Below are 27,591 nucleotides of genomic sequence, written 5' to 3' on the forward strand. Positions count from 1 at the left end.
CCCTTGCAGGAGGATCAGTCGGGGCGGATCCAGGAACTTCATTATCTTGTAAAGAACCTTCCATGACACATGTAAATGTAAGAGGAGATCTGAGAAAGGCAAATCTTTGTTCCCACAGCCATGTAGGTGCTAAACTCTGTGGGAGGAAAGCTACCCTCTGAACCAGTTAGGAGTAACCACCAAGGTGAGGGCTACTCAATTACCTGGGCACAACCCTGGGCGATACAAAGGTTTTGCACAAGGGAGAAAGGGTTTCCTCATCTTGGATTTTAACTCCTTCCATGCTCATGAGGAGCTGAGCTCGTCATGAGCCACAGCGCTCCGGTGCTCATGACGAGCTCAACTCGTCATGAGCCGTGGAACGCTCGCATGTGGGGATAATTCCCCTGCTGTGCTGAGCGTTCCACGGGAACGGGTGTGGCCTTGACGAGCAGAGCTCGTCATGAGCACAGGAGCGCCGTGCCTCATGACGAGCTCAGCTCGTCATGAGCATGTGAGCGCTGTGCGCGCCCCCCTCCCCCCAGCACAGCGGGGGAATATACCCCGCAGCAAAGGGGTTAAGAGTAAGGTGCACTGTGGGACTGGTTGTAGTAGGGCAAACAGAAACCTCTGAAAACGTGGGAAGGGTTGCCCATGGGAACTTTTAGCCCATTGATTAAGGTAGAGCCAGGAGTCATCTGCATCCACTAGCAAGGGCCGACGATAAATTTGGCACCCCAAAGCACCTTCCTCAAAACACTTTCTGGACCTGCAGAAGATCAAAAGAGGCTTGAGCCTTGCTCTCTGTAACCTGAGAGGAGTTCTGAAGGACTAAGCCAGCTTCATTATTTATCCAGGAAATAGACGTAGACTACAGGGTTAGTGGGCTAACCTCCTGTATGGCTACAGGCACATAAGAAAATGGAAAAAATCTTTGATGCCCTGTTGGCAAGTCACAACTTTACCTGCACAGGACCCTGTACAGGGCCTTTGTTGAACCAAGTCCAAAAGTCTTAAGAGCCCCTGAAGCTTGGTAGCCTTAGGTAAATAGCTCAGGAAAAAGGGCTTACCACAGCAAAGTTTTTGGACTTCAAAAAATTCTGATTTCCATTCACCTGAACACCGTGAAGACCCACTGGAGCCAATCGTGCAAAGTTGTGACTTTTCTGGGCTGAAGAAACAGTTTTGTCATGCTTGGAGCTTCTTGGCACCAGCAAATCCAATGACATCATCCAGTGACTGTGTGTTTCTGTAAAGTTTAAATATGTTTTACATATTGAAGAATGAGTGGATGTATAAGTGTCTGGATGAAAGATTTAGTAGGTGCGTGACTGACTGTATAAGTGAGTGATTAAATGTGTCTTACTGAATGCATTGGTTAGTGACTAAACTGTCTGAATGTGTGCATCAGTATGTCTGTTGTTGTGTAAGCTGCTGCATGTGTTGATCAGTAGTTATATGAGTGGCTATATGGGTTTTTGACTGGTTGCCCAGGTATTTGTATGTGAGGCTGAGTGTGTGTGTGGGTGGCTGGGAGGTGTGTGACTCTGTGCATAGATGTGTAAGCAGTTGATTCACCTGGTGTATGGGTTCAAGAGTGCATGTGGAAACAGCTGTATGCGGGGTTGACTGTGTGCATGGGTGTTTTGGTGACTGAATGGATATCTCAGTGCTACTTTTCCAAGTAAGTAGATATGTAAAACACAGTGCATGTGAGAGTTGGCATATATAAATGACTATACATGAGAGCCAGTGATTGTGTGAGTGGCTGTATGGATCAATGTGTACTTGTATCAGTGATTGTATAAGATAGTAAGTATGTGCTAGTATATGTTTGTATATTTGAGGTGTTGTTTATATAACTGTATAGATGAGGAAATGGGAGTGTGATTGATTCTTTGCATGACTGATTAGGTGTATGAGTAACTCCATGGATGAGTGGCAGTGTGTGAGTGTCTGTATAGGTGTATGAGTGCATATGATAGTGTTGTATTGATGAGTGTCTGTTTGTATGAGTGATTGTATGTGTGAATGAGTGGATGTGTGTGTAGACCTAGGAATCAGTGAGTGTGTATGTAGATACTGGTATTGGTGTGTCAATAATTTCAGGAATGGTAGTTTGTATTTAACACTTGGTGTATCAAAGGTTAGATTAGAGTGTGAGCAGGTGCATCGTATTATCACATGGATGATGTCATCAGTGATGTCATCAGTGATGTCATTTGAGATGTCATCAGTGATGTCACTGACCATGTCATGAATGATGTAATATGTGACATCATCAGCAGTGGATTGCGGGCGCGCGAGTTATAGTGAGTCCAACTAACTATAACGTGGGAATTTCAATGGTTTTGTATTACTAAAATGTTCAGCTAACTATAACTGGTGTGAAACCTATAGTTTTTTCAGTGAATTTCAAAGGTTTTTTAAATGCTAATTCCTAACTATAACGAGTGTGAAACCTATGGTTTTTTTCAGTGAATTTCAAAGGTTTTTTAAAAGCTAATTCCTTACTATAACGAGTTTGTAACCTACGATTTTTAAAGTGAATTATTATGTTTTTTTATAGCTGTTTTTTATAACTATTAATTATTATATTTGTAATTACATTTTTTTTCTAAAATTAATTTTTCAATGTATTTTTCCTGTAGTTTTTTTTTATTATCATTTTACCTCGGAGCGCTCAGGGTTCGCGCACCCGTAAACGCACCCATACACGTAGCGAGAGCGCTATTTCCGCGAGCGAAAAAAAATATAAGTGTGTATTTAAAGTAAATAATAATGCAAGACATTCATTGGCATACTTATAAAAGTAGTATTTTTGATTTTAAGTAACCGTATTCTAACTTTAAACGCATTTCCTAAAATCTAACAAAATGTCATGCAGGCGCGCCGCTTAAACGCCCCCGGAAGCGCCTACGTACGTGCCGCATAAGCGACCCCGGAAACGCTTACGTATATGCTGCGTAAGTGCCCCCGGAAGCGCTCCGGAGTGCGTAGCGTAAGCGTGTCAAGTCATGTGACCTTAAAATAACACTTTTCATTGGTTGTTAACAGTTTTTTTTACAACTAATGAAAACCCCACACATTTCCTTCACTACCTCTTTCACTTTGTAGAGAGCAAGACCTGTTCCCTTTTTCTCATCTTCAATTCTTTGGAAAGAATGGCTGCAAGAGCATCAAGCAGCAGTGAATCTGATGAGTTTCTGCATGAGGAATCTCCTCAACCAAAAGTTAAGGAGCACTTCATCTGGAAGTTTTTCAGCATTCTAGAAGGTGAGAAGAAGGTAAATGCTCCAAAGGTGGAATGCAAGATATGTCACACAATTCTTTCACGTGGTGACCACAGAAAAAAATACAGTTTTGGGAACTCCACCATGATTAGACATGTGCAAAGAAGGCACCCCCAGAACTATGCCCGGGAGAGTGTCAGGGACCTGGCACGGAATGCACCGAGAGATGGGGCCAGCACCTCCACTGGTGGTGCAACAGCTTCTGGAAGAGAAGGTGGAAGAATGATCCGGAACGTGCAGCCGCAGTTTGCACGCATGAAAATTCTATGCATGGACTGCGATGAACTGCTCTGTTATGGGGAGCAGAGTATTGAACTGATTGCTCGGAGGAGAGAGGAACACCACTGCCATCCCAATCCCTAATTTTTCACCTTTTTGTTGCTCCTGTTGAGCAGTTTTGGAATCCCTGGTTTTGTTTTTCCCCTAAAAAAATACAAAAAAAATATATAATCGTTATGAAAAAGTTAAAAAAATATATAAAAAGAAAAGAAGGAAAAAAAAGTTATTTTAGGAACTAACTCCAATTCTCCAAAAAGAGCTATATTCTTTACAGATTTTGCAATTCTTTTTTTCTGAGAATGTGTACTGAATAAATGAATGAATGAAATGAGTGAATGAAGGGGAGAAAGTGACAGAGCGAACAAGTGTCAGAAGAGGAGTGAGAGAAGGTGAGTTGTAAACAAGAGTGAGTTAAAGTGGAGTGAACGAAGGAGAGTGACAGGGAGTGACGGAAAGAAATGAGTCAAGGTGAAAAAAGGGGATTGATATTGAGGGAAAGAGGGTGAGGGAGGATAAAGTAATGGGAGTGCGAGTAAGGCTAGTGGAGTGAGGAAGAAGGAAGGTGGAGTGAGTGAGAGTGAGTTGATGACAGTGAGGGTTTGAAGATCAGTGAGGGTGATTGAAGGGAAGTGAGAATGAGGGGACAGAGGGAGTAAGGGTAAGACAGACGGAGTGAGAGGAGAGCAGTGAAGAAGTGAGAGGACAGAAGGAATGTGAGAAGGAGTGAGTGAAGTGGAGTAATGTGAGTAAGGGAAGGAGAATGAGTGAATGAGTGAAGGAAGGGAAGAGAGGGGAAAGGAAGTAAAGAGGCGGGACTGAAAGAAAGTGAGTGTGGGAGGGGAGAGAGGGGAAGCGGAGTGAATACGGGGAATGACGATAAGAGAGGGAAGTGCAGTAAGGCAACGGGGGTGAGGTAGGGTGAGAGAAGAGCAGTGACGTTGAAGAAACAAGAGTGATAGAGGGTGGATTAAGGCAAGTGAGCGTAAGACAAGGGGATTGAGGGAGTGAGGACATAGAGGTAGTAAAGGAAGGAGTAAGAGAAGAAGACTAAGTAAGGGAGCATAGAAAGATAAATAAGGGAGTGTTCGTGAGTTAAAGGGAGGGAGTGTGAAGGAAGGGGAGTGACAAAGTGAGGGGATGGAGGGAATGAGAGTAACAGTGAGAGAGTGAGGGAAGGGGAGTGAGGATGTGAGAGGACAGAGGGAGTGAGGGAAGTAGTGAATGAAGTTGAGTGAGGTGACTGAGGAAAGGGGAATTACTGAGGGAGCAAAAGATAGAAAGAAGGGGAAGGGGACTGAAGTCGAGTGACTGAGAGCTGGTAAGTGGTGGAGGGGAGAGAGGGGAAGGGGAGTAAAGGAATGGGGAACGAGAGGTAGTGAGGGAAGTGGAGTAAGGAAACGGTGGAGAAGGAGAATGAAAGAAGGCCAGTGAGGGTGAGTAAAGAGGGGTGATAGAGGGTGGATAAAGTCAAGTGAGCATGAGACAAGGGGAGTGAGGGAGTGAGGAGACAGAGGGACTGAAGGAAAGAGTAAGAGAAGGAGACTGAGTGACGGACCATAGAAAGCTAAGTGAGGGAGTGTTCCAAAGTTATAGGGAGTGAGCGTGACGAAAGAGGAGTGCGAGAGTGAGGAGACGGAAGTAGTAAATCTAAGAGAGAGGGAGTGAGGGAAGGAGAATGAGGATGTGACAGGACAGAGGGAGTGAGAGAAAGAGTGAGTAAGGTGAGTGAGGGAAGGGTAATGAGTGAGTGAGCGAAGGAAGAGAATAGAGGGGAAGAGGACTGAAGCATAGGTACTGAGAGAAGGTGAGTGGGGGATGAAAGTAAAGGGAAAGGGAGAGAAAGATAGGGAATGAGGGGTAGTGAGGGAACCAGACTAAGGGAACGAGGATGAAGGAGTATGAAAGAACGGCAGAGAGCATGAGTAAAGAGGGATGAAAGAGGGTGGATAAAAGTGAGTGAGGGTAAGACAAGGGGAGTGAGGACATAGAGGTAGTGAAGGAAAGAGTGAGAGAAAAGGACTGAGTAAGGGAGCAAAGAAAGGTAAGTGAAAGACTGTGGGTGAGTTTTAGGGAGTGAGCGTGACAGAAGAGGAGTGAGAGACTGAAGGGTTGGAGAGAGTAAGGCTAAGAGTAAGGGAGTGAGGGAAGGGGAGTGAGGATGTGACAGGACAGAGGGAGTGAGAGAAGGAGTGAGTAAAGTGGAGTAATTTGAGTAAGGGAAGGAGAATGACTGAGGGAGTAAAATAAGACATGTTAATAAATCTGTTTCTGCTTTCCACAGAGACTATGGTATGGGTTCCATATACCACAACAACTTGCGTTACAACATGCAAGACATCTATAGGAGAGATGGTGTACATCTTACAGATGAGGGGAATAGAGTCTTCCTCTTGAATTTGAGACTCTGCATTGGTACCTACTTGTAGGTACAAAAAACACCCACTGGAAAGCGCTAGTAGGCAGATTACTTGCCAACAGTCTTCTTTGAGGATCGCTAGGAAAGGGCTTGTGTAATTGGAAAGGGAATATATTTTACTGCGCCGCATTTTTTGTTTTTAAACTGCACTTACCTCTCAGACCTTATCTCTTCACTTCCCCGGTCCACCGCTGTGAATTCAGTTTGTGTGGAGGGAAGCTCTTTCTGTCACTCACCGGCAGCACTACACTTCCGGTTTCAGAGCACCAAGGTTAGCAGGCTAGTGTCCCTGACCTCACTACTTAAGCCCCATGCCTCCTGCGACGCGCACTGGAAAGCGCTAGTAGGCAGATTACTTGCCAACAGTCTTCTTTGAAGAGCGCTAGGAAAGGGCTTGTGTAATTGGAAAGGGAATATATTTTACTGCGCCGCATTGTTTGTTTTTAAACTGCACCTACCTCTCTGACCTTATCTCTTCACTTCCCCGTTCCACCGCTGTGAATTCAGTTTGTGTGGAGGGAAGCTCTTTCTGTCACTCACCGGCAGCACTACACTTCCGGTTTCAGAGCACCAAGGTTAGCAGGCTAGTGTACCTGACCTCACTACTTAAGCCCCTTGCCTCCCGCGACGCGCACTGGAAAGCGCTAGTAGGCAGATTACTTGCCAACAGTCTTCTTTGAGGAGCGCTAGGAAAGGGCTTGTGTAATTGGAAAGGGAACGTATTTTACTGCGCCGCATTGTTTGTTTTTAAACTGCATTTACCTCTCTGACCTTATCTCTTCACTTCCCCGGTCCACCGCTGTGCTGGTAGAAAAGAAATCCCATTTTACTAAGATCACCACCTCCCTTAGCTCCCCTCGGGAGCTATTTAAAATTGTGGACTCTCTGTGTGCCCTTCAATCTCCTGACCCTATTGAGGCCTCACAGGACCTTTGTGATCAAATCTCTACCTATTTCCATGAGAAAATCTCTAACATTTACTCGGGCCTAGAAGCCCTTAATCGTGATCTAGTGCCCCCCTCTGACCTGGAGACTTATTCACCAGCTGCCACCTCCGTTACACCGCAGGGGGGTTATCTCACTAACTTCCCTTTGCTTACCTTAGAACAAATTAATCTGCTTTTGGACAACCTGAAGTCTGGATCTCCTCTTGACCCCTGCCCTCTTAAAATTTTTAAGGGATGTCTTACTTCCTCCCTTTCTAGAGGTGATCGATCAGGCAATTCTTGAGGGGGTTTACCCGAAGCCTTGGAAATTGGCCATCGTCAAGCCCCTCCTTAAGAAACCCACGTTAGACCCTGGAATTCTTAAGAACTTTCGCCCCATCTCCTTGCTCCCTGCCCCTGCGAAAATACTGGAAACTCACTTAAATATCCATCTGAGCGCCTTTTTAGATCACGCCAGCCTTCTTGACCCGTCCCAACACGGTTTTCGCAAAGCCCATAGCACCGAGTCCGCCCTGACAATTGTCGCTAATAACATACGTGCGAAGGTCGACAGTGGCCAGACTACCCTGCTGGTCCTGCTCGACCTCACAGCCGCATTCGACACTCTGTCCCCTGCCATTTTGGCTGGGCGTCTGCTGGAAATAGGAGTGGACGGACCAGCGCTTAGCCTCTTAACATCTTTTTTGACTCAGCGCGAACAAAGGGTCAAGTTGGGTGACCACCTCTCCCCTGTCAAGCCTGTGCAGTGTGGGGTTCCTCAGGGCTCGTCCCTGAGCCCCACGCTCTTCAATATATATGTAACACCTTTGGCCGGGCTTGTCAGATCCTTTGGTCTGGAAGTCGTATCCTACGCTGACGACACCCAAATCATGGTCTCCATCTCACATACCGCTGACATCACTGCCCTTAATTTTAAAGCTTGTATGAAGGCAGTCGCGGAGTGGATGGTAAGAAACTACCTCAAATTTAACGGGGAGAAAACGGAGGTGATCATTTTTGGAGGAAAGCAAGAGATTTGGTCTGCGGACTGGTGGCCCTCTGTTCTCGGTGCCTGCCCCACACCCACTCAGTCAGCTCGGAATCTTGGCATTATCTTTGACTCCTTACTCTCCTTCGACAAGCAGGTCAGCAGGACGGCCTCAACCTGCTGCGGGGTTTTGCGAATCCTGAGGAAAATTGTACATTACCTGTCAATCGAAGCTCGTAACAGGTTACGGTAGCCCTCATAGCCTCCCGCCTGGACTATTGTAATGTACCTTATTTGGGAATTACCAAACAACTTGTCCAGCGTCTCCAAATTGTGCAAAACGCGGCCGCAAGGTTCGTTGTTGACGATCCTAAGCGTTTATCAGGCTCAGCCATTAGGAAAGATCTGCACTGGCTCCCCATGCAAGCCAGGATTGACTTCAAGGCCTTGTGCCTCACTCATTGCGCCCTTCATGGGCTCGGGGCAGAAGACATCAGTTCTCTTGTGTCCCTCTATGTCCCCGATAGGGTCCTTCGCTCTGCGAACAAAAACCTTCTTGCTGTTCCCAGAATTCTGAAGGCATGATGGGGCAGGCGGGCTTTTTTCTCCCTTGTCCCTAGGATGTGGAACGCCCTTCCTGCGGAACTTAGGGATCAATATTCTCATTCTCAGTTCCGGAAGGCCTTGAAGACCTGGCTCTTCAGGGAAGCCTACCTTGAGCCGGTATTCCTCCTCTTTTTCACACTCAGCTTTTCTTTCCATCTGCAGCACCTTGACGCCATTCGGGCAAAGTTGCGCTATACAATGCTCTAATCATTCATTCATTCACATAACACAACAGCTCTTTTCAGAGCTACCCTACCTCTAAGCACTCTAAATTATTTTTTTACTCTAATTTTTTACACTGTTTTTCCCCGTGGTGCGCTCAGGGTGCGCGTACCCGGAAGCATACATGGGAAGGCACCCAGCGCTTACCCCGCAAAAATTTCAACAAAAAAATTTTTTTTTTGCCCTTCGGGGTCCTTCTAGGCCCCCCTCAGAAAACCTAGGGGGTCAGGGAGGGTCTACCCTGCCCCCTTATAATCATTTCCCCCCTTTTTATTTTCACCTCTTGTGTCTCGATTCTATCTAGACACAAGATGGCGGACTCTCCGGACTGTTTAGAATGTTGACAGACACCCGAGAGCCAATCAGCTTTCTGCTCGCGCACTTCCGTGTCGCCGGGTGCGCTCCCCGGTACGCGTACCGGTAAGCGCTGGAAGCGCGCATATAGATATATATGTGTTTTTGTACCTAATTTTCGTAAAAACCACTGGAGCAATTTTCACCAAATATAGAAAAGGCACTTCTGCGTACCAGTCCCTAAAATTTTACAAAGTTTGGTGTAATTCCGTTCAGCGGTTCGGGCTGTAGCCTTGTCTATTCGTCCTATGGAAATTAACATGGGGAAAACACGTTTTGGGACCCCCCTTTTTTCTCGGCCCCCGCTTGACGAATCCCCCCGAAACTTCTAGGGAAGAAGCGGAGCGGAGCTGGCCTAAATTTTGGAAAATTACACGCAAATTCCTCCACCGGCGCCAAAGTTATTCCCAATAGAATAATGCGGATTTCCTATGGTAGCTAGGTCCTAACTGTAACTACCTACTGGCGACCGCCAGTAGGTAATATATATATATATATATATATATGCACGAATAGTCAAAACTGCAACCCAGCTCCAGGAACCAGAACCAGAACAGACGACCAAACTAATCCTCAATAAGGCAAAGTATAGTTTTATTTAAGGCAAACTGAGCAGCAAAAACTGACGCGTTTCGGGCAGATGCCCTTGCTCATATATATATATTGCTAAACTGAAGGATCTTTCAGACAAACATCAGGAACAAGATGAAATAGGCAATTACTTTTACCAAATGGAAAAGAGGCTTGAAAATAGGATGAGATCAAATTAAAAGAACAATGTACATTTTTATGCAAGCAATCAGACAGTTTAAACAGACAGGTGTCTTGAGACAGTGAGAACTAATTACCTCAGAATCAGGATTTGATAATTACTCATCTGATCTTGAAGATCAGGCACCAAACTCTTCCAGATAATTCCCCTCCTTTACAGCTGTGGATGAATAACATTTTTTACCTTCAAACCAGTGTCCACTATGGTATACAAATGCAGGTGGGCTGCCTGGCCCTTCAGCAGCCTCTGAGACACCTCGCCGGGGCACTGAACAATAGAAATGGGGGGGGTCCGGGGCTTTTCCAAAGCCTAATAGGGGGTCCCATAAGCTCCCCTCCTTCATTACCCTCATGTCCCGGCGACCCGACCCACCCGGGGGGCCGATAATGAACGAAGCGCGAGAGCCCGCAGTTCATTTTTTTCTTAATTTTCATCTGGATCCGCGGACCTCGCCAAAAATGTAAAGAAAAAATGCCTTTTTTGGGCCACCCTTTCCCCAAGATGCCTAGGATACCAGGGCGTTTCTACAAATAATCAATAAAGTGCTTAGATATGAAGTCCCAGGTCTTCGGGAACTAAGTAAGATTAGGCAATTTATGAATTGCAATTCAGCATACACAGTATATCGTTTGGGTTGCCAATGCCATTTAAGATATGTGAGAAGGACCATCCGTCCCACCAAAATGCGCATCCTTGAACATATAAGAGCAATTACTAACAAAGATAGCTCATACCCTGCGGCAAGACATTTCGAATCAACTCATAACAGTGACAGAAAGTTACTTAGGTTCTTCTGCCTGGACCACGTACCTCTGGACATAAGAGGTGGGGACAGGGAATTGAGACTACGCCGTTTGGACTCTGGGTACATATTAAATATGCAGACTAAGACACCCACAGGATTAAATAGCAATGAAGTGTTGGGGGTACACCTGTAGGTCCTTGAACATTAACAAAAGTGTAGTAAATTGAAGTAATCAGTCGGCAAACCCATTGTGGACGATGTGAATAGGCAATGCCAAATTGATATGTGCTAGCATATTGGCCAGTGTGCACTTAGCCCATACTGGGCGGAATTACCTATAGAAGGCTATTGGGTAGAGCAATAGGTATTTGACAATAAGCAGAATAATGGAGGAATTTAGTAAAGCCAAATTTATGGTTATAGCCAAAACTGCAGCAATATCAGTTAACATGTACCTAGCCCATACAGGAAGTTATTATTTGTAGTAATATGTGAGTATTTGGGTACAGCAGAATGATGGCAATAAAAGCCAAGGCAATGGTGTTGTGCATATACTATGCTAAGTATGCATCAAATGCATAACTAGTACTTGCATTTGTAGAGTGGTAGAGAAATTGTGCTGCGCCTTGAACCATCTCTGAAGAACTGCACTGTGTAGAAGTTACAAAAGTTATTATCATGGCTTGTCAAATTATTTATTTTTTTCATAAAATCTTTATTTCGGCAATTTGCCATAAAAGATATAAAATAGTAAAATAGAAAACTCATGGTTGTCAATTCAAATCACTATAGCAAGAATACAAAAGTTCCCCAAAAATTCCCCATAGGGAGCAGAATGGCAATAATAAAAGTTAATACAGTAAAAAACAATGCTATGGACAAGGCTCTAAGAACTGCATGTCATAGTCACAATCAGGTTTTGGGAATTAAAAGCCTTTGCTTGTGCCGCATTGCTACCAAAAATTGAGAAACAGCAAAAACAATAGGTCTTGATGTGTCTGTTTTTAAGACTCTAAAAGCATACATACAGTGTAAAAAACCCAAATTCTTACAAAGGGGTACGAGCCAATACTTCCTGTACTTATGGTAAGCTGGACAAAAGAAGAGAACGTGCAGATCAGTTTCCCTGTCACAGTTACACCCAGGACAATTTTCCAAAGCTGGCGATGACCACCTGCTAGTAAAGGCTCGCAAAGGTAGAACACCGTATCTCCATTGAATATACAGTTTTCTTGCTAAAGTAGGGTAAATTTCATCCATAAATTGTTCGAAGTGATACAAATCTTTGACAGTTAAAGAAGAAACAGTTAAAGTGCCGACTAAGGAGTTAGACAAAGCAGCAGCATGTTTATTTTCACAATAGATCTTCGTAAGATTTTTTCAAGTAATCCTATTGGAACCTTTCTCTGGATCAGACCAGAGGGCGGCTAGTCCTATTCTTGCGGATTCATTCTTTATGAATCTGAGCCAGGGAATTTTCCCTCCTCCAGGGAGGCTTAGTACTTCTATAAGTTCCTGCCTATAGTGTACAAGTTCCGGAGTCACCCAGAGCCTACGCCAAAACCTTAGGGGTTTGAGCGCTAGCTCCTCATCAATGGGCCTAAGTCCCAAGTCAAGCCTCAAGCGGGGGAGTTGAAGATCATGAACTTGGTTTTTAACGAGTTTATCTCCAAACCCCTTCCTCTGCAGAATTCCTCAAAACCATCCAGAATGCGCTGTATCCCCATAGGGGACTTAGCTAGCAAGAGGGTGTCATCTGCAAATATAATCGCAGGAACCCTACTGCCTGCCAACTTTGGGGCGTTATTATTCTGTACTCCATTCAGGTGCAAGATTACCCCATTGACATAGAGGCAGAACAGGGTAGGTGCGAGCACACAACCCTGCCTAACCCCCCTGCACACGGGGAACCTTGCAGACAGTGCACCATTCTTCCCACATCTGACTTGGGCGAAATTCTCCTTGTGTAACCTCATCAATATGGTCAACAGTGGGACCGGTATGCCCAATTCTAGGATAACAATCCATAGTTTCCCCCGAGGGGCTAGGTCAAAAGCTGAGCGAAAGTCGTCAAACACCATATAGAGGCTGCCACCCTCTATACTCACAGTTTTCCAAAACAGTAGTGACAGTAGGAAGATTTGGTCCATAGTGGAAGTGTTCTCTCTAAACCCGCTTGGTATGGGCTAAGGATTGTGTGCTCCTCCATCCAGTTCAGCAAGCGATCCAGGATTAACCTAGCGAAGATCTTCTGCGGGAAATCTATAAGGCTGATGGGCCTGTAGTTGGCTGGGAGCAGAGGAGAACCCTTTTTAAAGATAGGGACTATCTCTGCGCCCAGCAAAGTACAGGGCTCCACCATGCCTCCCAAGACTGCCTTAAAAAGGATCCGAAAATATGGACCCCATATCCTTGGTTCCTGCCTAAATAGATCGCCCGGTAGTTTATCTAGGCCTGGGGCTTTGCCTAGGACCAACTTGGAAATTGCATTACATACTTCACTAAGCGTGAATTCTGCCTCCACCTCAGAATGTAGACTAAAAGCTGGGTAAGACAATAAAAGTTCCTGAACATCAGACTGATCCTCGCTACAGTAGAGAGCCTGGAAGTGGTCTTCCCACACTTCCGCTGCTATGCTCGATTCAGTGGCAGATTTTGGTTCTCCCGTGCCATTATTAATTATTGACCAAAATTTCCGGGAATCTTTGGTTGATAGTGCGGTTGATAAGCTGGCCCCCTTCTCATGGTCCCACTGCTCCTTCGCGCATTTTATCAACCATTTATAATACGCTCTCCTAGCTTTAATGTCAGATTTACTGTTGTTTTCCTTAAGAGCCCGGACTAGTTGGGACTTTGCAGCCCTACAAACTGCATTATGCCAAATGTGTTGTCTGGCCCTTTTATTCCTCTTAGTCCCCTGAGGATTGAGTACCTCCGCCAAATTGGATACTAGATCCTCATGGAGAGCCTGCATCTTTGAATAATAGTCAAGGGGTAATGGTTGCGTATTTAGCGTGTCAACCTCAGTAAACAGGGGGACAATCCGGCTATAAAGTTTCCAAATTTCTTCCGGATGTTCCACTACTTTTTTCCTTCTGACTCTACGCCTATCATTGGAGAGAGGTAATCTCTCATTAGAATCCCCAGGGGCTGGGATGCTACTCTCACCAACGTTAAGCAGGCCCAGTTCTAAAATCAGGGGATTATGGTCACTCTCCACTCATGTAGTTACATAAAAATCAATAACTAGTGGCCATAGCCGAGTTTCTGCCAGGATATAATCAAGACGTGAAATCTGGCCTGGTTTATTAAAAGTGCACTTAGCTAAGGTATCAGAGGGAGTGCGCCCGTTACAGGCTCGTAGAGAATATTTTAAAGTGAGAGCCGTAATCTGTATGGCTAGAGGAGACCATGCCCTCGGAGATGGGGCCTGAGTCACAGGTATAGACCAATAGTCATCTTCTGTCGCTAAAACTTCATCCTTCAGGCCCTCTAGGGGCTCAAAATGACAGTTCAAATAACCCCCTACCAAAAGATGAATGTCACTCGGGATGGTATGCAAAAAGTGGGCCAGCTCCTCGATGGTCCTAGACTCACTGGTTATGGACACTGGGTGGGAGTAAACGTTGATGAGGGCAAGCTTCCACTAGTTGGGCCATATGAGAACTACACATTGGACATCTTGCGAATGGGTGGTTAATTTCGTAGCAGTGCATCACAAATGGGAGCCAACCCAGATAGTAAGGCTTCCCGACGGGCGACCTTTCCCCCCCCAAAGTGCTGGGACGTGGAATGTAGCAAGCCCCCCTCCCCCGGCACTGTTCTTCACGCGCCCAAGTCTCTTGAAAGAGACATACATCATTTGTGTCTACAAAAGAACCCCAGTCAGGGCATGTCATTTTATTAGGCAGACCTGCCACGTTCCATGACAGTATCTTGAGTGTGACTCCCTTTCTTCCCGGCTGAGTGTTCAATACAGACTCGTTCTGTCCCCTTCAGGAAGTCTAAAGCCATGCACCACAGAACCAGATGGACTATCTTCAACTGCTGTGATTGTGTAAGGCTCAAGTGGTGTCTTTAACGAGGGTTCGATACTGATAAGAGCGGGGGTTTGTTGGTTAGTTTGAGAGACATGGGGAGCTATCTTTACCAAACTTCTTCCCATGCTATCATTACTAGATGTCAAGAGATTCCCTCTCTGCCTATTTCGTCGTTTCACCCTCTCTGTCCCTACTATTGACCCCATGGTATCCTCATCATTATGCTCTAGTCAATCCACCATATCCAAACAGCTGTATCTGTTCTGTGTGTGAATGTCGAAGGTTGGAGGAACTACTCTATACCTGCCCTTATTTATCCCCACCCTTCCACAAGACCCAACTCTCTTCTAGCCTCGATCAATAGCAGGCCTGTAACACATGGGCCTGGGGGATAAAAATATGACAGTGGTAGGGATTGTATAACTGAGCTGGAATTGGGCTGCACCCAATCGCATATGTGAGACACAGCCCGTGAATCCCTAAAATTTACCAAAACACAATCTCCCAAGATGTTCTTGATCCTATGACCAACACAAGATACCCTTCGCACATGCACAATTTCACTACTAGCATGACCCGGGAGGGGTCTATTTCTGCCCAGCCAATCTATAACTTTGTTTTTCAAGGACAAATTATTTTACATTTGTAAAGTTAAGTTAATTGCTTCAAACTTTCTATTATATATATTTACTTATTCATGTTTCTTTTTTAAAGAAACTGTACGAGTCACGTACTGGTCGCGTACCTGTCGCGGTGGGAATCCGGGCAGCGTGCCACTATATTTTCATGTCCGCGTGAGGTGCGTGACGGATGCGCGACTTGCAGATGGTTGTTTTGGGGCAATTAAAATACATGATATATAGTATATACATTTTAAACTACTTATATGTCTTTTATAGAAATAGTTATAAAACTGGCATCAATATAAATATTTTGAATATTTGAGCTGTTGAGATTAATTTACGGGAGCCGTGGCGCTTCCGTGTACCCTCACACACATATTTCCGGGTGCACGATAGGTTTGCGACTCCAGCGTAAAATATGCAGTTCTAAAAAATATATAGATATTATTTTATATTATAGATTATACCAAGAGATTTACTTTCATATTTGTAAAACTACTATATTTTCAATTGTATTGCATATATAAGAATGTTTAAATATATTTTATGATGTTGTATTCGGTGCGCAGAGAATATGTGTCTGGTACGCGGACCCCATATAACTTCAAAAGAAAGGATTCTATTGGTTGATCGCTTTCTATTTTACTACTTGGAGGGCCCCACCCAATTTCTTCTTTCTTTCTGAAGCTTCTCTTGGATCAACACCTTTTATGTTTTCTCTTGCTCCAACATCTATTTTTTGAGTGTTTTTCATCTTTACCACAAATGGCATCTGTAGATGAGGTTTAAGATATGGAGGAGCAAGTGGAACCAGTGAAGAGGTGGAAAGAGAGCATAGTTGGGACCTTTTTGTTAATTTCGGAGGAAGAGAAACAAGTCAAAGCATTAAAAGTAATGTGCACTTTATGTGAAAATGTGCTATCTCCGGACTCCTAAAAGAAATACTCTTGTGGGACGTCTTCGATGATGAAACATCTTTAAATAATGCATCCCAATTGTCTCACAAGAGAGCAGCGACAACGAGAACTACGAGAACAGCCTGAGGGCAGAGAAAATGCTGGACCCAGCACATCTCTGGGTTCAGTTTTACCATCCGAGACTCCAATATCAGTGCCTGAGTTTGCTGGATTGGGCCAACACTGCTTGAAGTGCCAAAAGGTAATATGTGTTGGGGAGCAGTCAGTCGCAATTATCGCAAGTGTGAGTAAACACAAATGCTACTTTTTTTTCCCACCAATGTTACTTTTGCTAAATGTTTTCGCTGCAAGAATGCAGCATGTTAAGTTATTTTTGAAAAAAAAAATGTTTTTAAAAACTCCCTAAATAAAAGAGTTAAAAAGCACCAAAAAATTGTTTTTTTAGAACCGCCTAAAGATAGACAATGGGGCCGAATACAATCTTGTTAGGAAAGCATTCTGCTGACTCTTGTTAGGAATGCTTTCCATACGATTTGCACTTCGAGGGCCCGAATGACTGAGTACGATGTGTCCATACGCATACGGAATCGGTTCGGTCAGACTCCCTTCGAACTCAATGGGAGCCTGTGTACCCAACGTGAACACAGGTTCCCATTGCAAAAAGAGGTGGGTGAGAAAAAGCATGCACTCTGTAAAGGGGATACCCATGGGTACCCCCTGCAAATGATTAGGAAGGCCCCGGGTGAAGGGGGGCCTGTATGGCCCCCAAAGTCTGATTCCCACTGCTGTTTTGTATTGTCAAAACCGAATCGATACGGCTGTCAAAATCGGTCATCGTACTCGCTCGTTTGAAAACAGTACCCATTGCGCTTCATGAATTGGCTCCGAATGAGTCAGACTGACTGACTCGCATTCAGAACTGATTCGGTCAGTGCGATGGCTTCCTCGCATCGTACGTGGTTGTTCGGAAAGAGGGACGAATCAGTGGAAAACATGGGCTTCGAATTGAATCTGCTTTTTCCGAAACCAGTTTGGAGCCCTTCCTAACAAGATCGTAATCGGCCCCAAAGTGTTATATGTTTTGTATGAATACATTAGTAATGAATGAATAAGTATTTTTCGAGTGATTGTAAGAGTGTATAACTAGTGCCTGGGTGATTGAATAAATGTGTGAGTCGTGTATCAGTGTGTTGATGAGGGTATAGGTACTCCCTGGGTGATTGGATGAGTGCATGAGTAGTGACTGTGTGGATAGATGACTACATAGGTAGTGCGTGCGTGATTAGATTAGTGTATGGATACTACCATAGTGATTGGATGAGTGCATAAGTAGTTCCTGGGTGATTGTATGGGTGCATGGCTAGTGCATGGGTCATTAGATGAGTGCATGGGTACAATCTGGGTGAATAGATGACTACATGGGTAGTAGGTGGATGATTAGATGAGTGCATGGGTAATACCTATGTGAATATGTAATGCTTGGGTGATTGGATGAGTGTATAAGTAGTGCCTGGGTGATTGCATGGGTACATGAGTAGTGTATGGGACATTGGATGAGTGCATGGGTATTTTCCGGGTGAATAGAGGAGTGCATGGGTAGTGCTTGGGTGATTGGATGAGTGAATGGGTAGTACCTGGGTGAATAGATGGCTGTATGGGTGGTGCTTCAGTGATTGGATGAGTGCATGAGTCGTGTCTGGGTAATTATATTGGTGTATGGTTAGTGCCTGGGACATAGGATGAGTGCATGGGTAGAACCTGGATGAATAAATGAGTGCATAGGTAGTGCCAGAGTGATTGCATAAGTACATAGATAGTGCATGGGTGATTGGATGAGTGTATGGATAGTGCCTGGGTGATTGTATGAGTGCATGGATAGTGCTCTGGTGATTGGATGAGTGCATACGTAGTGTTTGGGTGATTAGATGAGTGCATAGGTAGTTAGTTCTTTGGTGATTGCATAAGTCCATGGGTAGTGCTTGGATGATTGGATGAGTGCATGAGTAGTGTCTGGGTGATTGCATGGGTAGTGCCTGGGTCATCAGATGAGTGCATGTGCAGTAGCTGGGCGAATAGATGAGTGCATAAGTAGTGCTTGGGTGACTAGATGAGTGCATAGGTAGTGCCTGAGTGATTGCATGGGTGCATGGTTAGTGCCTGGGACACTGGACGAGATCATGGGTAGTACCTGGGTGAATAGATGACTGCTTGGGTAGTTCTTGGGTGATTTGATGAATGCATGGGTTGTGCATGGGTAAACAGATGAGTGCATGGGTAGTGCTTGGGTGATTGGATGAGTGTATAAGTATCGCCTGGGTGATTGCATTGTTGCATGACAGTGCCAGGGACATTAGATAAGTGCATGTGTCGTGCCTGGGTGAATAGATGAGTGCATGGGTAATGCTTGGGTGGCTGGATGAGTGCATGGGTAGTGACTGGGCGATTCCATCAGACATAGGTAGTGCCTGGGTGATTGAATGAGTGCATGTATAGTGCCTGGGTGATTGCATGAGTGCATGAATAATGCCTAGGTGATTAGATGAGTGCATAAGTAGTGCCATTGGATGAGTTCATGGGTAGTACGTGGTGAATAGATGAGTGCATAAATATTGCTTGGGTGACTGGATGAGCGCATGGGTAGTGACTGGGTGATTGCATTAGGACATAGGTAGTGCCTGGGTGATTGGATGAGTGCATGGATAGTGCCTGGGTGATTGCATGAGTGCATGGATAGTGCCTGGGTGATTGGATGAGTGCATAAGTAGTCATTATGTGATTGGATGAGTTCATAGGTAGTGCTTGGGTGATTGCATAAGTCCATGGGTAGTACCACGGTGATTGGATGAGTGCATAAATAGTGTCTGGGTGATTGCATGGGTAGTGCCTGGGACATTGATTGAGTGCATAGGTAGTCCCTGGGTAAATATATGAGTTCATAAGTAGTGCTTGGGTGAATGTATGAATGCATAGGTAGTGCCTCAGTGATTGCATAAAGCCATGGGTACTGCTTGGGTGATTGAATGAGTCCATGGGTAGTACTTTGGTGAGTGGATGAATGCATAAGTAGTGTCTAGGTGATTGCATGGGTAGTGCCTGAGACATTGGATAAGTGTATGGGTAGCACCTGGGTGAAATGAAGAGTGCCTAAGTAGTGTGTGGGTGACTGTATAAGTGTTTAAATAGTGCCTGGGTGGTTGCATAAGTACATTGGATGAGTGCATGGATAGTGCCAAGTTGATTGCATGAGTGCATGGATAGTGGCTGGGTGATTGGAAAAGTTCATAAGTAGTTCTTGTGTGATTGGATGTATGCATAGGAGGAAGAGGCCAGGATGAGCCACCCCTCTAACCTTTGTGCACAGAGGAATTACTGTTGAAAGGGACCCCTTTGTATGCCGTCATTGAACAACTGGTGAAAGACTGTGAGTAAGAGAAAGCAAACTATGCCTGGATCAGGTGGAGGGGCTGCCGTAACGACTCTTGACACATTTCTGGCCAGGGCAGCAAATGTCTTGTCGAATGAAACCGCCTAGACGGAAATGAGACTTTTTTGTGAAATACTTAATCTTCCAATAATAATAATAAAGATATTTATAAAGCGCACAGCTACCCTGAATGGGGTGTCCCAGCGCTTACACAGACAGTAACAAAGGTAGAGGTGTGCACATATCTAGTCATTACGACTAAGGAGCCAAGTCTTCAAGGCCTTCCTGAATTCCCTTTCGGAATGCATCATGCATAGTTGGGCAGGTAGATTATTCCAGAACTTGGTGGTACCCACCTCCAATGTCCTACCCCCATTCTTGTCTTTGCAAAACGGGGGATGGTGAGGTATAATTTGTGGTTGGACCTTAGGGATCTGTCCTGGTGGTATGGACAAAGTCTCTTCCTCAGGTAGTTGGGACCTCCCCCTTGATACTCACGGAAGGCAAATGTAAAGGCCTCAAATTCGATACGTTTGGCTACTGGGAGCCAAGGAAGTTGTTTGAGATGAGGAGAGATGCATTGGCCGAGCGGGACCTTACAGACCAGTCTAGCTGCCTCGTTTTGAATTATCTGGAGTCTACGGATCAAGCCCATTGGCAGACCCATGTGAAGAATATTAGCATAATAAAGGTGGGAGTTGACTAATACATTGACCACGGTTTTGAGAGCTGACTCTGGCAAAAGGTCAATACAATTTCTAATGGTTTTCATTTTGCCAAAGCAGGCCACGGTTACCAGTTGAACATGGGTAGCGAGGGACAGGTCTTTGTCCCACCTGACTCCTAAGTTCTTGACTGAGTCCTTGGTTGTGGGGGCAGACCCAGTTCAGATGGCCACCATAAGTTCATCGGGGGTACAGCTTAGTTAAAAAACAAGACCTCCGTCTTGTCAGCATTTAGCTTTAAGAAGCTGCGGATCATCCAGGCAGAGATGTTTTTAATGCACTCTTTTAGTGGGTCAAAGGTGGATGCTGACACCCTGCTGAAGGTGAACAGCAGTTGAGAATCATCCACATAGGGTGTCACCTTGATCCTCATTTTGGCGATGAGCTCCGCCAGTGGTGTCAGGTAGACATTAAAAATTAGCTGGCTCAGGACCCATCCCTGCGGCACCCCCCATTTTAGTGTTTTAGCAGGGAGGTGAAAGGGTGGATCGAGACCTGTTGTTCTTGGTCATGCAGGTAAGACGTGATCCAATTCAGTGCTGTCCCCTGGATGCCAATACGTTTAAGGCGATCTAGTAAGATGGAAAGGGACACTGTGTCAAACACTGCTGACAGGTCTAAAAACACCAGCATGGACACGGAGCCTCCGTCCACGGGCCAGTGTATGGAGTCAGCCATCTCAATCAGTGCGGATTCTGTACTGAATCCAGGGCAGAAGCCGAACTGGAACTCATGCAGTGGGCCATTGGACTCAATGGAAGCTGCCAGTTGCTGGTGGGAAAATATTTCTAAAACTTAGCGGGGAGCAGAGAAATAGGCCTGTAATTGCTTGTGACTTCAGGGTCAGCGTGAGCTTTTTTCAGTACAGGGAGAAGAAACGCATGTTTCCAGGCTGATGGAAAGATCCCCTGTCTGAGTGAGGAATTCCAGATGGCATTAAGAGGGGGTTAAGGCACTCAGCCAGAGCACTGTATTGTTTAGCTGGCCAGGGATCACTAGGTGACCCTGATTTACATTTCTGAAGCTCGGGCCAGAGATCCTCCATGGGGATTGTAGCACATTCTGAGTATACTGGCTGGGAGTCATAGGGGGTGTTAGCTGTGGCCCCCCCCCCCTAGGGGGCAGGGTGCTGCTGAGAAGGACACATATATTGGGGCTATTTTCTCTTCCAAAAAATTCAAGATCCTGTTGCATAGCTCCTGTAATGGGGGAATCGAGTGTGTGAGTGCTAAAAGATTCGTAAAGGACTTCACAATATTAAAAACTTCTCTAGACGAGATCTTTTGATGTGCTCGTCTAGGAAATCTCACTTTTTATCAATGAGAAGTTTACAGTACTCTTTTAGTGCTGCTTGATAACCAATTTAGTTCTCCTGGGAGTAGGATGATCTACATTTGCGCTCCAGTCTTTTGCACTCACATTTTTTGGCTCTGATCTACGCTGAAAGCCAGGGGGCGGAAGGGGAAGTTCTAGCAGAGTTATTAGGCCTCTGGGGCGCAATTTAGTCAAGTGCATCACTGACCCACCTATTCAGGTTTGTGATGCTAACGTCAAGGTTATTTGAGATGGAGGGCTTGGAGTCCTTCAGATGGCGGGTGAGGGTCTCAAGGAAACCCTACTCCAATTCCTTCTAAATCCTTTGGTAGGGAAGTGTCCCTCAGCCCACACTTCAGGTGTAGCTGGAAATGGATCAGGAAGTGATCATCCTAGATCACCGGGTCAGGGTATGAACTCCAATGTCCGGTAGGTTTGAGCCCATAAGGTCTAGTGTGTGGCCTGCCTTATGTGTCGGAGAAGAGACTCGGGGTCAGGTTTCAGCCAGCAAGCGCTGAAATAAAATGTGCTCTATGCGAGCAGGAGGAATCGTCCACATGGAGATTGAGATATCCCAACATCATGAAATTAGAGTAGCGTATGCTGGTCTGGGCAATATAGTCAACCAAGGTAAGGAAGGACCTATGACCACAGTATGGGGGCCTATAAAGAAGGAGCCCTGAGCAGAAGGCTGAAGCAGATAGTTTGATACAGAAGGGAAGTCCTTCAATGCTGTCTATCTACTCAAAGTTGGAAATAGCGATCTCCCAGGTGACTTTATGGATAATCGCCAATCCCCCCCGGGGTCTTGTATTGTCTATAAGCACAGAGTATGCCATAGCACTAGGGGATGGCTAAGGCAACAGCTGGGTTAGATTCTTCCCATAGCCATGTCTTGGTCAGGAACATAAGATCCCAGTTATGGTGTACTAGGGATTGATGGATGTCAAGGACCTGTTTTGGCAGTGGCATGCAGTTAATGAGACAGGCTTTTAGCTCAATGGGCCTGGGGGGCTTTGGAAGGGTTATGCGCGGCCCTTGATCCGCCCAAAATTATATCTGGTGTTGAGGGAGAAATTACAGCTGGGGCAGGAGTAAATCTCACCAGAATCTCCAAGTGAAGCAAGTGTCTGGTTCTGGCAGACGAGCGGTCTGAGGGAAAGGAGCTCCACTCGACTCCAACTGCATGAGCACTCTCTAGAGTTTTTGGCAGCATAACTGGCCCTGGCTGCTGTCTGGAAGCTGACGGGCGCAGATGGGCTTGCCTTTGATGCACCGCTGCACACGCCCGCTGCACGCGTGCGCTGGACATTAGCGCCATCTGGCCCTGATATAGTCAGCATCAGTTTACCAGAGGCGGGAGACTAGAACGTCTCCCCGCAAAGATGGCAGCCCGAAATGGCACAGAGGAAGGGAGGGGAGCACAGTGATCCTCACTCTAGCCCAAGTGTCTCTCTCTACTCAATCAGCAGGAAATCTGCTGCGGTGGACCAGGGAGCTGACAGGTGCAAGGAAGCATTGAGGACAGTGTTAGTCACTCCAGGGTAGGTCAAGTATATTTTACAAGTAGTTTTAAAACAGTATAGCACACAGTAAAACCAATTTTTAAAAAGCACTGAGCGAAGTTAAAATCACACGATGCAGAGCGTAGCGAGGGAACAAAGAGATTTGGCTGTACCTCTTGCAAGGCACTGCCTCTACCTCCCTGCGCGTTGGCGCCATCTGGTCCTGATATAGTAAGGACAGAGAGCCCAGCATCCCTTGGTGGTATCTTGCCAACAGATGACCAAAGCGAGATTGCGCCTCTTATAACAGTAGCTACCGATTCTTCAGAGGTACCGGGGGGGGAAACCAAGTGGATGGTACCTTTATGCTAGAACCTCCAGTTTAAAAGAAAATAGGTGGGGGGAAAAAACTATGTAGGCTCCAAAGAAGCAGGTGGAACCAGTCCTGGATTTAGACAATGTTGCCCTGGGCCGGACTCTGATTAAACTTTTCCCAAAAAATGGAAGACATGCTAAAGTTACATCTAGCCCCTATTATGTCCCTGTTGTACAAGATGGAAGCCTTTCTCTGTCAGTCTAATGAGCTTCACTCCTGCCTGATAACTAGTAGCCAGAGGGCAGAGCTTGTGGAGATGAAGGAAGGGCTGGGACATACTCAGCAGGGTGGATAAGGACCTGCAGTTCCCTCAACCAGCAATGGTCCGTTAGGCAGTAGTGGCCCGCAATTAGCACATAGGGGGAATTTACAGTCATACCCAGGGTGTAACAGTACAGTACAGGCCCACAAGGGAGTCTGAGATCCTAAAAAATCAACAGTGAGGAAGGAGATGGCCTAGCTGTAGCCCCACAAAGACCATTAGTGGCTGACCTAACAGACCGCGGGGAAACCAGAGGACTGAATTACAGGGTTTAAAATCCTCTAACCTCCCTCTACAGTTGGAAGAGAGAATTGATGTTTTAAATCTACCCCCAGAGTCAGCTTCTTTAGTGGCCGTTTTGGTGGGTGTGCCACCAGTAAAGCGGACAAAGCGGTACAAAAGGGGGTGGTGATGGACGGAGCATCTGAACAAATCAAACACTCACACCCAGTCAACAGATCAAAAGACGGCTGAAATGCCAGAAACCGGTCCTCAGAAGCTTGTTTCCTGTCCAGGGAAGGCATGGCTTGGCAGTTCGGGTGGACTGTTCCCATGAGGCACGGGGTCAGACTGATTTGCATATGCCATGTCTGAACTGGGGTGGCAGAGTGGGCTAAAGAACGGTGATGGATTGAACCCAGATTTTGTGACTGGGTGTGAGTGTTTGATTGGTTCAGATGCTCTGTCCATCACCACCCCCTTTTGTACAACCAGTAAAGCGGACAACAACAGACCTGGTACACAAGGAGACCCACTGGTTGGACAGATCACTGGTAAATAGGTGTCTTATAGCCCCTCATGTCATCATGGCCAGAAAAGGAAGGTGGGTGGGGCAGGCCACACAAAAACATAGGGGGTGATAGTTTCGTGGTTAATGTGACACACCTGTCACACATAAAAGCTATGATCTGTAGTCAGCCCAGGCAAGGTTCAAATACAGGAATTCAGGTCATCCCGGTCTACTTTTTCTATCCCAACGGGGTCCAATACCAAAGATTCTGGAGTAATGCTTCTAGTCTGACTCATGGAATGTTATTTCAAGGCCCAAAAATGTGGCCAAATATGAATACAACCATTTCCCTTGCAAGTCGATTTGCCCCATTGAGGGGCCTAGATAGTATTGACTGACTATCAGCCCCAAGTGACGTCATGGCTAACATAGGGTGCCCTCTGCCATCTAGAGTGGCAAATGAGACTCAGCCACATTCTGTTCCCGCTGAGATAAGCCCCTCTAGCTGTAAATTCATGTCCTGGAATATTGCAGGGGGAGGGCGAAAAAGGATGACGAGCAGTGGTTAGAAATAATAAAATCCCGCCATAGTGTCTCACTGCAAGAAACCTGGGATACGTCAGATTCTTTTGTTTTGGGTGCCTTTGGGTCTTTTTTTAATGCTGCATCTCCTTTCGTTACAGGTTGAGCAAAGGGAGGTCTGCTTATTTTAATATCACTTAAAGTGTCTTGTACTATTAGGAGCTTGGTAAGCCCATCCCCACATCTGTTAGCAGTTGAACTAACTTTCCCCAAGAGCCCCACTTTGGTGGTCATCAGTTTCTATAACTCCTTCTGCAGGAATGATGATAGTGAGCATGTAGCTGCACTTGAAAACATTTAGAGCATGTTTCACAGGATAGTCTCATCCATTGTGAATTTATTATATTGGGGGCCTTTAATGTACATCGTTGCTCTTCTAACTGTATACTGGGTAGGGGGCGCAGGATAGTTTGACTCCCCTGGTTCACTTTGAACATTGGGCCCAAGGTATTTTTCTAGAGACCCTATTTGTGGCCAATAATTTACATACTTTACAACACACGAACGAATCAGAGCCGATACCTTTCTTTTCAGGGAGGGAGTGCTGTACAATTATAGATTATATTGTGCTATCCACTCCTTTGCTTCTAAATATAATGAAAGTGAGCTCATCTTGAACCGGATATGGTGACCATAACCCAATTATTGTTGAATCTAAGGGACTGATGGTATTCCGGGGAGTCTAGTCAAAGAGCCTCGCAAATTGGAAATTTTACCCAACAGATCAGGCTCGTAAAGTTAGGTAGATGGTCCCGGAGGATTTTTTAAACCAGTTGTATTCGGAGGGCAAGGAAGACATTAATAAGTGCCTTGATACTCACACTGAGCCTGATGCGGTAGTAGAAGCATTTGATAAGCTGTCAAAGAGGATTTCGAAAAATCTTACTGGGCAAGGGAGGTCAGGAGCCCTCAAGGGGGAAAATGGTTTAATGCAGATTGCTATAAAACCCATAAACTGCTCATAGCTGCATTAAAAAATGAACAGAGGGATCAATAATTGATTAAAGCTAGTATTAAGGAAAGATAACATACGGGAACAGGCATGGAGGGATCTAAATCAGGTCAGTGTCCTAGCAAATAGCTCAAAATTCTGGAAGATTGTAAATAGCCACTTTTCTAAGAATAGTAATTTGTCGAGAATAGAGTGTGTTATTCCCGCCGACAGATGAGTCAGTCATTTTGAGCAGATTTACACTGAGGTGGTTTCAGTACAATCTGACACAACGTGGGAATTGAGCACTTAGTCGCTCTCGCTATGATTTAGGGTAGAAGAAGTCCAGAGAGCGATTTTGACCGCCTCAGGTCAGAAAGCCCAGAGGCCCTATGGGGTACCTGCGGATCTTTATAAGTCAGACCCTGGGGCATGGGTAAAGATCCTAATGAGGATTTTTAATGCTGCTACAAAGGTTGATCCACCTCACTCTCAGTCCATGGCGGTGGTTTTACCCATTTACAAAAAGGGTGCCAGGGACGATCCTACATGCTACCGTCTGATCTCGCTATTAGACTCGTCCGCCAAAATAATGAGGAAGGTAATTTTAGACCGCCTAAGCAAGCAATGCGTTGTCGGACTTGCAATTTGGGTTTAGAAAAGGTATGGGAACAGTTGGCCAATGCATAAATTTACTTATGATGATCAGCAAATACACTCTTTTTTTGTAAAAAAACATTTCATTAGTCCTCATTTGCCCTGGTTAACATACGATAATATTCTGTACTCCTGGATCTCACTTAATGTAACACCAACCAGAGATCTTTTGCTCTTAAACCAAGGGTGGATCACCGTAAACCTTGCTTCCAATTCTCAAACCATAGGTAACTTTGTTTCGCACAACCATCTGTGGAATAATCAAGCAATATGGTATTAAGGCCTAATCATTGGACTGTATATGGGTGGAGGCTTTCTCCCAGTTCTCATAAGGGAGCCAGAACTCATTCTGCTTACTTTTGGATGCCCTATCTAACCAAATAATGTATTTTATTGAAATCATCCATTCTATTTTGTGTGGAGGGGTGGATTTTATCCAAGTCTTACATATTTCTCTTTGAGCAAGCAGTATCAGATAGAATATAATTTTTTAGTGCTATTTGACAAGGATTCATGATATTCTGGGGTCCCAAATAGAACAAGAGTTTTGCTTACCTGGAGCGTCTCTCCAAGTATTATGGATATAGTATTACTTACTTCCAACCAGAACCCTTGAATTTTGTGGCACTCCAGAAACATATGTATATCATCTCCTTTTCCCTCTCTGCACTTTCGACATCTCAGCGTAGCACCCTTTCCCAATTTTGAAAATGTATACAGAGTCTAATAGACCCTGTGAAGACAGAAAAGGTGGTTCTTTGCAGCGCGTACCGTGGAGTATAACATGTCACAAGATATTTGCCATAGATCTTTCATCTGCTCTCCCGGAAAGCTCTTCTCACACATTGTTGATGGTAAATTAAAATCTCCATCTGCTATATATCCGTTGAAAGCCAATATCGGTTTGCCACCTCATTACCCAAGA

This window comes from Lissotriton vulgaris, chromosome 8 (assembly GCF_964263255.1).
Source record: "Lissotriton vulgaris chromosome 8, aLisVul1.2, whole genome shotgun sequence".
Taxonomy (NCBI): Eukaryota; Metazoa; Chordata; class Amphibia; order Caudata; family Salamandridae; genus Lissotriton; species Lissotriton vulgaris.